The following is an 11,922-nucleotide window of genomic DNA, read 5'->3' as shown; positions in this document are numbered from 1 at the left end:
AGATTGCAGCTTTCTTAATCGCTATCCTCATGGTAATCCATGGCGAAATGACTATAGTAAACTATATTTTACTTTAGTTAGCAATTGTTTAGTATAGTGTCGAATTTTTCAAACAGTAAATCAAATTTTTTACTTCAGTAATTTAATGAATTATTACTATGAATTTCAAATAGCTATATTTCATTTTCGGCAAGTCTTTCATTTAGTTTCTTGAAGTGAAATAGAAGAAAATATTACTCGTATATTCACATTTTTTATATTTAAACTTTCATCGTGTGCATTCAAAATGATATTAAGGCCCTTAGTCTCAAAATAAGTTATGATGTATAGCTTTATGGTAACGCAAATAATCAAAGTATTTACTACAGTTAACTATAGACAATTATATTTAAATATAATATATTATAGTTAACTATAGTAAACTATGGATAATTATTGTAAAGATTTTATAGGTAAGATTTAAATCATGTACAATACCTTCATCTGGTGCAGAAAACTCAGAAATTTCTGGTAAACCTAAGAAAATGCAAGTAAAGATAACAATTGAATATGACGATGTTTAGCAAGAAAGTAATAAAAATGATGATACCCCGCCTCCCATATGTTTATAATGGCAAAGCCCATGTTTTGCTACGGGAGACCTGAAATAGGTGTCCTATCAAAAAGTAAAATTGGAGGTGCACAATGGCACTATATAACAAAGATTCTGTGTAAATCTCAATAAATTTTATTCAGTGGTATAAGAGGAGTTGCGGATGAGAGAAGTGTATCCCAAAGCGTAACGGGCGGACCGACATACAGACGGACGGACGGACACCCATCACTATACACTCCCCCTGCTTTTGAAGGGGGTGGGTGGTGGTATTATAATAGCTTTTAATATGTGCATACTTACAAAGACTAAAAACAGCAGCGGATTCTTGAGGAATTAAAGATGCGACCTTCTTTGCAGTGGAAATTTTATCCTTAGTCGGACAAGTTGCATTTGTGTCATCACTTATTTTGGAAACAACACAATTTGCTACTCGTTGAAAATTACTTTAAAAAAGTTAAAAATAAACGCTTAATATTTGACGCTATCTGCAGCAAAAACAATCAATAAAGCTTTCCTTCTTTTGTTTAGAAACAGACTTTGAATCCCCTTGGTTTTGACCAGAGACATATAACAGAGGGACCGCTGACTCATTCGGGGCGTCTCTAGACTTTTCACTTTAAGCTGGGTACTTTAATTCCGAATGGAAAATGATGTTCCGATTTTCGCAGCGCCCTCACCGGGAGGCATAGAAACTATAAACAGTATGGCGTTTCATCATAGCATGGGTAGTAAACATCGCTACAACTCCAATTTTAAGCAAAATTTACTCGTGGCATTAATCGTCGGGGGATGAGTTACTTTCGTTTTCATGACGACAAAGAATTGAGAACAAATTTATCTACAGTAAATAGATGGAATCGATCTTCTAACCCCGACTCGAGTTGCATTTGTTCATGATTGATGGCTTGTCTTCTTTACAACCTCCACACTAAGAAATACACTGTAACATGTATTTTATTGTGTAGGATAAGAAGACCTCTTTTGACGAGGCCATTTTTTTGCCGTGTTGGTTTTGCACTGGCATGCATTATATTATTTAGTGCACGGTTACCTACATGTATACGTATAGGTGCTAGATTTCATTCAGCTAGGTTGGTGTATTTCCCGTATTTTTTTTATATATCGTTATATAAATATATCTGTATACATTCAATAAAATTAAACTAAAAAATCGCTAAAATTAGCTTTTAAAAAAAAAATCATATTGCTGTATATAAAATATATTATTTTATATTTGATTTTTTATTATATTTATAACATATCTAAAAACACAAAATACACCATCCTGAAACCAAGCATAGATTGTGACTTGTAATCTAATCAAGCAACTCATACATTTTTTCATTTACTGTATTTTTAAAACATTGTTACAAGTGCCATTTTGCTTTAAAGAAGTTAGATGGAAAAAAAAATTAACTAAAGTGATGCTTATCAAGAAAACCCTATCAAAGTGCACTCGGTCTATGCAACTTAAGTAATGATAATGGTTTTAGGAGCCCTCTATTCATTGCACACTTTAGACGTATTATGTGGTACTTATATGCAGGAAGACTGACCTTCTGTTAGATCTACATTCTAATTAAAAATGAAATAATTTGAAATTTACAGTATATTCATTCATATTAATCAATTCAAGCATTCTTAAAATTTATTAAGCCAAAATAAAATTTAATGAATACTTTATTTACACGTATATCAGCCCTGCAAGCTGACACAGTTAAAGAATGTTTTGCCCATACAAAAACCCTTTATTTACTACAAAGTATATTTATATGTAACAAAGCTTTAAACAGTTTAAATCTGATGAAATGTAAAAAAAAAAAAAAAAAAAAAAAAAAAAAAAAAAAAATCAGAGAGAGGATGATAAAGACTCGATCTTTGTGAATATGTAGAGGTACTTGATTACTTTGTCTTTTATTCAAATCTAAATGACAAACATGTACTCTTGTATGTACATAACATTGTATACTATATATATATATATATATATATATATATATATATATATATATATATATATATATATATATATATATATATATATATATATACTTGAAAAAGTAGGTGTTCAAAAAAGACAAAAATACCGGTATGTATTGGTTGACTTCAAGTTAGTTTTATTGTCACACATTTAGGCCTTGCATTAAATTCCAGTTCATATGCATCACATTGAAATTTGAAATGTACATCACATATATCTTTTCTTTACTCAGAATTTACAGTCCAAGGAGTGGAAAAATATGTGGAAAAATATTCAATCAGTAAATTCTTGGAAGTCATGAAAAAAACCTTTATAAATGTCCTGGAGTGAGAGATAGCTCAGATTTTACCATTAAAAGTTAAGGATATCATTAATTCAGTTGCAGTATTGTTGAAAAACAGCGCAACAGTGGTGCGATACAAGCCAATGTTTGTTTCAATGGCGTTTAGAGTTTGACCAAGTTTGATGCAGCAGCATGGTACAATTTTAAGCTTCGCAGCTTACTAAACTACTATTCTTCGCCTTTTTCATCCTAAGATCTCACTTAAAACACCCTTATAAAGCAGGTCAAGGTCCAAGGTCTTCTGGGAAGACAACAGGAAACTTCAGAATCTTGTTGAGTCAATCAGTAGAGGTACCATAATATCTGAAAATATGAAAATACAAAATCAATAAATAAAAGAATTAATAGCTCCATGAGATATACTTGTAAAACCTGGGTTAAGGCAATTGTCCATTATAAATATGTATATTTAAAAAAAAACAACACACACACACTACAAAAGCAGTTTAAAAAAAAAAACATTCTCCCCCTAAAACAAGGGCACAGCGAGGCGGAGCATCCCCTCACAAAGGGCATAATTATCTTTAAATCAAGGCAGCATTCGACATCGATCCTGATGCAAATTAATTTAGATGTTAACAGTTACATGTGGCAGGTTGATACATTTTTTTTAAATCATTGTGACATAATAGAAAGAAAATTGCCACTCACTTGATAGATTTATGGTGGTGGGAATAAAGTCCCACATTAAAATAAGCATTCTGCATTTTTTACCGCTGGCAAGCTGTATCTGTTGCTGAGGAAAGTGATTTCATACCTGGAGATTACATGAAGAAACAATTTTCATTAAAGTGAATAATTAGTACATGTTTACATGATGTAAAAAATTAACATGCTGATTATTCACTCTTGGATATACAAAAATTCAATCACATGACAGATTACATAAAACCATTCAACATTTTATATGATAAAATAATACATCCCATGACTATCATCAGGTCTTATGTTGAGAAACTCTCAGGCCCCACAGGTGGGAAGGAATTTCAGTTTCTGGAACACAACCCATTTTAGAAATTTTGGTTGAGCCAAAAAAAAGTTTGACTTTAATTTAATATTTTTCTTAGGGGACACATTAAAGTAACTGTACAGTAGTTTCTAATGTTTAGGCTTTGTATACACTCTGACATGTAAGATGTAGTATCGGGGGGGGGGGGTCCCTTTTCCAAACATACCCTTTTACACAATCTTTTACTGTTGAAAATATCCACTGAAAGCTGCCCCCCCCCCCCCCTTCTCCATGAAATAGGATTTTCGAGTTCTGACAATTTTACTTTTTTTTCTTTTTTTTTTGCTTGTCCAAGATTTTCAGATATAACCACCCCCCCCCCTTTTAAAAAATGATACTTAACTACGTGCCTGTATACTGGCAAAATTATTTTCCCCTTGCTCACCGGTTCTTACGGGCCTGAGTCTACAATTATCCTGATGATATAAGGGAACAACCTATACAAGACAAAATTTTAACTCAAATTACATGTATTGTATCGATGTGACCACGACTTGCGTGTCAACATCTGATGATCTAAGTTCTACTTCTTTTTTTTAAATTCTCGTTATAGCTGGAAAATCACATCTAAGATATCGCCTTATGTAAATAGTAATTGACGCACAGGCTATATATAATAAAATATAGAATATAATCGCAATATTTACCCCAAAGGCTGTGAAGACAACACAGCAGCTGTTATGACAGGAAGTCTTTCTATGCCTCCCGGTGGGGGCGCTGCGAAAACAGGAAGATAATTTGGCGCGAAAATGAGTCAGCGGTCCCTCTGTTATATGTCTCTGTTTTCACCAATAACCAAAAACAAAGTTAACTGCATGTTTTATGCATTTCTTTGCAGTTTTTGAATCATTAGAAATTTTAACTTTGTTGCATAACAAATATTTTTTATGTTTTCTTGATTTTCGCTGATTGTTCCTGTACATAGAGACAAAGGAGATAGCTTAAAATACTAATAAAACATAATTCACCGACAAAGTGTTTCTGACGTTGACTTCTCAAACGGGAACTGTTGATTACAAGAGATTCCATGCTTTACCAGTCCTTCGATAGACGTCAGTCGTGTATCCGTACAAGGAGGTTTTATACCTGTAATGTTGGGGAGTTTCTATACAGTTCTAAACAAATGATATATGAACATTACAAACATGGGGATCTAAAAATAGATTTGGGATCCGTTGTCACGAAGGAGTGAGTATTCCTTGTCGACCAATCACATCGGAGAAAATAATTGACTACGTTTTGTAAGAAATAGCTCGAGTCAATCAACTTTTGGCGGTGCGCAGTATTGTATCCTCAAACAACGTCAAAAATTTATATCTAGATGCAGAAAAAATCAAACTGTTTTATTTTTTCTTGTATGTTACACCGCAACGGTAGCTCAGTCGGAAGAGCGCTTGCTCTGTAATAAGAAGGTTATGGGTTCGACCCACGGCCGCGAAAGAAAATTGGTGGCAAATGTTCCTTCGCCAAGAGCTAGGCACTTTAAAGTGAAAGTTGCGTGTCCTTTGGATGAGATATTAAAAAGCCGAGGCTCTGTGTAACGACAGGCGTTGGGACAATAAAGAACCCTCACTGCTCAATGATCCTGAGTCTGGATTTGAAGCCCTTCATCACTACATGGTGACGTTTCTATATGCGTGAAAAATTCTCGAATAGGACCTTTAAAAACATACATTACAATCAATCAATCACTCTTGAATATAACAAAATGTATTTACCTTCTATTTCAGTAGGACGAAAAAAAGGTTTAGTCCATATTTATCCATTGTGTAATTTGGTTATCTGTGTGTATGCTTTTACAAGTTAAAACCCTTGAGATAAATTTAGTCTACTGTTGTACTAAACACAATGTTAACAATAATTGAAACAAGAATACAATGTACTCAGATTGAATAGAACATACAAAATAAAACTGTTGAGAAGAGACACCTGCATATTTGTGCAACCAGAAACGAAATTCTGTTGTTAAAGTATTTTTTATACAGTGTAGTTAACTATTAAGTCTATTTCTTTGTCTTTCTTTCTATAAGTTGTACATGTAAGGGTGTTTGATATCTAAAAAAATAGTTTGATTGCATTTTCTTTGTGTAGACAGTTGAGGAAAGAAAGAACAAAGAAGATTAATCTCACTTTCCAATCTCAGATTTTATCAAATGTTTATTAAATCAGACATACGGTATATGGATTTGGATTTTGATCGTTTTTAAATTAAAAAAAACCCATAGAAACTATCATAGCTTGTGGTTGGTCTTCATTCGGTGGTATTTTAACTGACATGTTCTTCTTCCTTTACAGTGCAGGGCCTTGTGGGCTTCATCGCACTTGTTCTATACCAATTAAAGGACCTTTGTTTTATGCTAAATGATAACTGATTATTCTGTATTTTATTACATTTACCTGATCAAAACATAGGGATCACCGTGGGTGTGAACGGTCGACAGAGTATGTTTACTCATCCTAGGCACCTGATTCCATTTTTGAAATTTCCATGGATACATATTTATGCCCTTTTTAGAGATTTATTTTGTTTGTAGATATTTTAGATGGATCATTCTTTGCTAATTTAACTTTCTTTTTATGTATTTAAGTCTATATCATTTAATTTTCTATGAAAGGGTTTTGCAAAAAAAGAAAAAAATCTTAGGCTGCAGATGTGAAGATAAGAGTAATCCATTTAATATCGAGAATAGATCATAAATAGACCTTAAATAGTGCTTTTGAAAATTTTACTTCACATTGAATTATGGTTTTGGTGCTTATTATTTATCTTATTAGTTTATTTATCTGAATTGTGTTTTTCAATGAAGAATAGAAAACATAACTTACATTTAGAGATTGAGCTTCCAATCAACAATTCTATGGTAGTCTGTTCTTGAAGAGCAATGGACTTCAGCTCAATTTCAGAACACGAAAGACCCGAAAAAATTTCAATACGGTTCTTCAAACATTCAACTATATTCCAAACCCGACTATATGAAATAAAAATAAATTGTGTAAATTATTCATGGCACTTGGAACAGAAATGTTACAATATACAATATTCAAAATATAAACTAGTGTTGAAATTCGAACACATGGCATTATTTTACCTGAAAAGAAGTTCCACTTATTAACACTTAGTATATAATACATTATCCATAAAGTATTTTGTATTAAGGAAGAACAAAGTAATCAAAATTTAGTGGGAAATTAGTTTTAAAAAATGCAATTATTGTGAATAATCGTTCGTGTAGATAAGAAAAACGAGCTTACCTGCAGAATTGACTACTAACTGGATTAGCAGAGAGACACTGAGATTTTATTTTTTGGGTATAAAGCGATTCGTTTAGACATGGGGAAACTAAAACGAAGGGAAAATTCCGTGATGAGCAATACTTGTAGTAAACTAAATCTTTAAAACTAAAGAATTTTCATTTTCTGTTACAATGTATATTGGAACATATATGTAGTAAGAAATCAACATTAAGATCATATAATGGTGTAATTTTTACTTACTACAAACGTTCACACCACACAGTTCCCAACGAACACTTGAATTACTCGTAAAACACCATGGCTCCTCTCTATCAAAGTTTCGACAGTAGTTTTCTTGTGCAAGGCTAAATACGTAATAATTTTGTGCATGTGGGCTCTGTGCGTCCCATCTTTGACAGGCTAAACCTGATTTTGTTATATTTTTGGTTCCTCTGTACAAAAACCCTTGGAATCGACAATCCCTCGAGGTAGACGTTCCTTAAAAGTATTTTACAATTTTTATTTGTTGCAGTGTATATTACATATGTAATTCATCTTTAAGAAATAAATATCTTAAATGAATTTGGTGTTGTTTATAAATTTTGCTTCTCAGACATAATTCATGTTTCTGTCTTGAGAATTTCTTAGAAATCAAAATTGAAAAATGTCATGTTATATCAAATTAATTTGAAAAAAAATTAATAATAACTGCTATCACTGTTTTCCTATTAAAAAAAAAGGGAACATGTGGTAACATCGGTCCTTGAAACTTGATGTTCAAGAAAAACAGAATTTGGAAACTCAAAATATACTTGTCCTGAAAAAAAAAACTAGGATTTCTTGTACTTAAGTTAATTAACTCATTGGGGATTATATTACAATCATATTGGAGAACACAACATCATTGTACAGTGGAGAACACAATATCATTGTACAGTGAAGGATGACAAATGTGCTTATTTATCAATTTTTATAACACAGAAACAGGGCTAATACATATTATAATTTTATAAATTTATTAACTTCTTTCATTGCAAAAATATTTTTCACAACGACAAAATGGCAATTTAAGCTTCCAGTGCAGTATTTACAACAGATTCATTTGAGAATATAGAAAGCAATGAACACCGTTGCTAATATGAGAAATATTTGGGGGTGGTGTTTTAATTTTGGGTTATAATTTAAAATCCTATGAACCGACGTATTTATTGTTTCTGACGACCTACAAGCCCAGATTCAGTATTAGATTAGATAAAATGCGTCCAGATAAGGAAGTTAAAATGAAATATAGGGAGATAAGGAAGTTAATACTTTAAAAAATATACATATTCTCACATTGCTTTAATTATTTTTCCTAAGTTCAGTTTTGTCGATCTTGACTCAATATATTTGCACTTTTGTCAACAACTTAAATCATGTATTTCAAATACATCTTTTACTAAGGAATTCTCGACAAAAAATAATATAATTCTTCAGTAATCAAAACTTATATAGTAAGCGCTGACTTTCGCTGGGATCCATTCCTTCAAAAAAAAATCATTTTGTGCTTGTAAGCTCGATTTGCATGATTTATTTTCAAAAGTTGTTGAAATGCACTTTTCTGTTAATTAACGATTTTTTACTCTAGTAGATAATAACTCGTATATGTTAAAATCAGACCAATTTTGAGAACAGGATACACACAAAAATGATTAAATTACCTGATACAAAATAGAATAAGTTCCAAAAAAGCAGGTGATAAGCCATAAAAGGTTTAATGCAGTTTAAGCTGTTTCAATCTCAAGAAGAATGACATAAGAGGCGTACGTATGACATGGGTATTTTATAAACATTACCGTTTTCCGGTTTTGTTTATAATTTGATAAAAATAAAAAGATATTTTTATGAAAAGAACGTTAATGTTGTCAATTGATAATTCGGACAGGGATAAAATGTTCTGCATACGTAATGACCTGTCGATATAAATTTTAAATCTTAATAAGGGATTTTCTTTTAGAGTTTTATCGACTTGTTGTTTTTTGTTTTAGATAAAATATAAATATACGTGGTCGAATCAAAAAGGTATTTATGATTTTACCTGTTGATTTGTCATGTTTTACCTGAAATACTTTCTTTATTATTAAAATTTAAATGATAATTAATAGAATCTAAATTATTCAGAACAGAAGGGGGAAAACTTTGCTATTTGAATCGATGTTATTACAAAATGTAAAATTGAGAAAGTTGCAAACCATAGTATATTTAAATATTTTCATATTTAAAAGCGCAGTAAATTTCATGTAAATAATGGATATCTAGACCATTTTTAAATACTTATGTAATTTACTGCAACCAATTTTTGAATTGTCATTTATGATTTCTTTGCCTTTTCAAATGTTCCCGGAAAAATAAAAATAAAAGAAAACTAAATAGTTCATATCAATTGCATGCATTCAGTAAAATCGACATTTAACTTTATATCAATGTCTTAGGAATGGATTAGATTTAAACAAAACAGCTGAACATCATTAATTGACACTTAGTTAACATTACGAAATGTCTTATTTTCACATGTATAAATAGCGTAATTAAAATTAAATTTCCTCGGTCTATTTTTGTTATATTAATATACAGCGCAGATGTTTCTGAACATACATGACAGCAAAATTATGTCCCCATATATGTACAAACATGTATCCATGCACGTAATCAGTAATATGTTTCTTTTCGATGGGAGAGCAGTTAGCTATAGTGTCCATTTATGATTATATGAAACGCTTACTAGTATCTGTCCAGATCACAATCTGAAATTTGAAATCTTTCATTAGAAAATATGTATTTTTCTTATTTTGTCACTTTTTCTCCAAACTTCCTCTTCTTGTCTTTATTTCAACCGTTTTATTCCGCCTTTTACAATGATTTTCCAGTTTTCATTACGAGCTTCTTTTGTAATTTTTCTACTAAAAGAATTTTCAGAATGCTGTCAATTTACTTAATTTACTTCACCTTCCTTTGTTTATTTTGGTTTATTTTGTTTGTTTAATAAGTCAAATTGTTTCGTCTACTAGCTACAAACTTATATCATTATCCTGTCCCATGTTGTATCCGAAAGTCAGATCTTAATATTGTATGAGTTCATTAGATGTACATAGTCATTATGTTACAATAACATTGCAAACGCCGATTAAAATACAGTTATATCTACTACAATTCACAAATATAATTAATTAAATTTACCTGCTTAAGTATTTAATTTGAATTAGAATTCAATTTAGAAGTCCAAGCCTTTTGACATCATAGACAACTGCTTTTTAAAAAAAAATAATAAAACTGATAAATTTACCTACCTTGTTATTGGTAATTTGCATAACTTTTTGTTAAAAACATTCTATTTGTAAACACAAATACTCAGAGTTCATTTTAAGATGCTTGAGTTTCTGATTAACAATATCTGTATATTTTTTCGGAAATCAAGTCTTCCAACAATTTGTCGGAATTCTTATGGGTTCCAATTGCGTCCCTTATTAACAGACCTATTTGTGTATTCATATGTAGACGAATTTTATCCTGCTATATATGAAATAAAACGTTTTAAATTAAATAAGGAAGTTTCTTGCTGCAGCCTTCAATTCTACAGATATATTTTTTAAGATATATCGACGACGGTTTAAACAAGAAGCCCAAGGGCCTTAACGGTCACCTGAGTACAACAATTTAGAGGATCCATAAACTGATAAATAAAGCTTTAATTGTTACCCAATAGCAAGAAAATTAGTATGATTAAGATCAGCAAAATAATTGGTCTAGTATCTTTCTATCTGTCCCCCATTTATCACTATCACCATGCAGACTTTTAACAAAATGTCTACATTATTACCCCTCACATTGGCCTCACTTGGCCTTTGAAGAACATTTAAGAAGATAGGTTATTTTTCTTTCATTTTTATTTATCTATTATTTCCAAGTCTACCTGATTATTAAAACTATGAAATTCTCTTATTATATTAACCTTTCAAATACATTATCTACAGTGATTAATTATCAGAAGTGAATGGCAAAGGGGAATAACTTCACTCAGTAGAATACAAATAAATAGAGCCCTGGCCAGGACCAGAACACTTGACTAAATGGTCCGGATGTTGAAAATTTACAAATTTGGAAGAGGTACCCTAATCATCATAACTATGCAATTAGTTGAAGATTTTCAAAGAATTCGCACATTTTCACAATATTATCAATAGAGCCCCCCCCCTCTCTCTCTCTCTCTCTCTCTCTCTCTCTCTCTCTCTCTCTCTCAGAGAAACAACAGAACCCCTGGGACCACAAGTTTTAAAAAAATTGTAAAAAGCATCCTTGCTCAAGATAACTATACACTTGTTTCTTTGCTTTATAACCAGGAGTAGAAAAAATATTTTGAAAGAAATTATGAATTTTCACTATATAATCAATAGAGTCCCCCCCCCCCCTTAACCAGAATCCCTGACCCAGGGGCCATGAAATTCACAATTTTGGAAGAGACAGCCATGCTCATTATAACTATATACTAAGTTACTTTATTTCTTACTCAGGAGCTGAGGAGAAGATTTTCAAAGATTTAATGCATTTTCACTATATAATCAATAGAGCCCCGCCCTAAAGCCAGAACCCCTGCCCCAGGGGCCATAAAATTCACAATTTTGGAAGAAGCAGCTATGTTCATCATAACAATGTACTTAGTTAATTTTTCTAATACTCATGAGCATAGAAGAAGATTTTCAAAGATATATTGCATTTTCACAATG

General features: G+C 31.5%; 1 long non-coding RNA gene across 1 annotated transcript; it reads right to left on the bottom strand.

Annotated features, from left to right (window-relative positions):
- Positions 1-2,687: 2,687 nt before the first annotated feature.
- Positions 2,688-4,674, bottom strand: LOC133204100 (uncharacterized). The gene is made up of 3 exons (XR_009723547.1): positions 4,576-4,674; positions 3,571-3,676; positions 2,688-3,222 (listed from the first exon to the last, which is right to left on the bottom strand). It is a non-coding gene; the product is annotated as an uncharacterized LOC133204100 (long non-coding RNA).
- Between the last annotated feature and the right edge of the window lie 7,248 nt (positions 4,675-11,922).

The sequence above is a fragment of the Saccostrea echinata genome, unplaced genomic scaffold (assembly GCF_033153115.1).
Source record: "Saccostrea echinata isolate AGI-Se365-2 ecotype Australia unplaced genomic scaffold, CSIRO_AGI_Sech_v1 ptg000052l, whole genome shotgun sequence".
Classification (NCBI taxonomy): Eukaryota; Metazoa; Mollusca; class Bivalvia; order Ostreida; family Ostreidae; genus Saccostrea; species Saccostrea echinata.
Note: the sequence above shows the minus strand (reverse complement) of the source record. Positions and strands in the feature narration are given on the sequence as shown.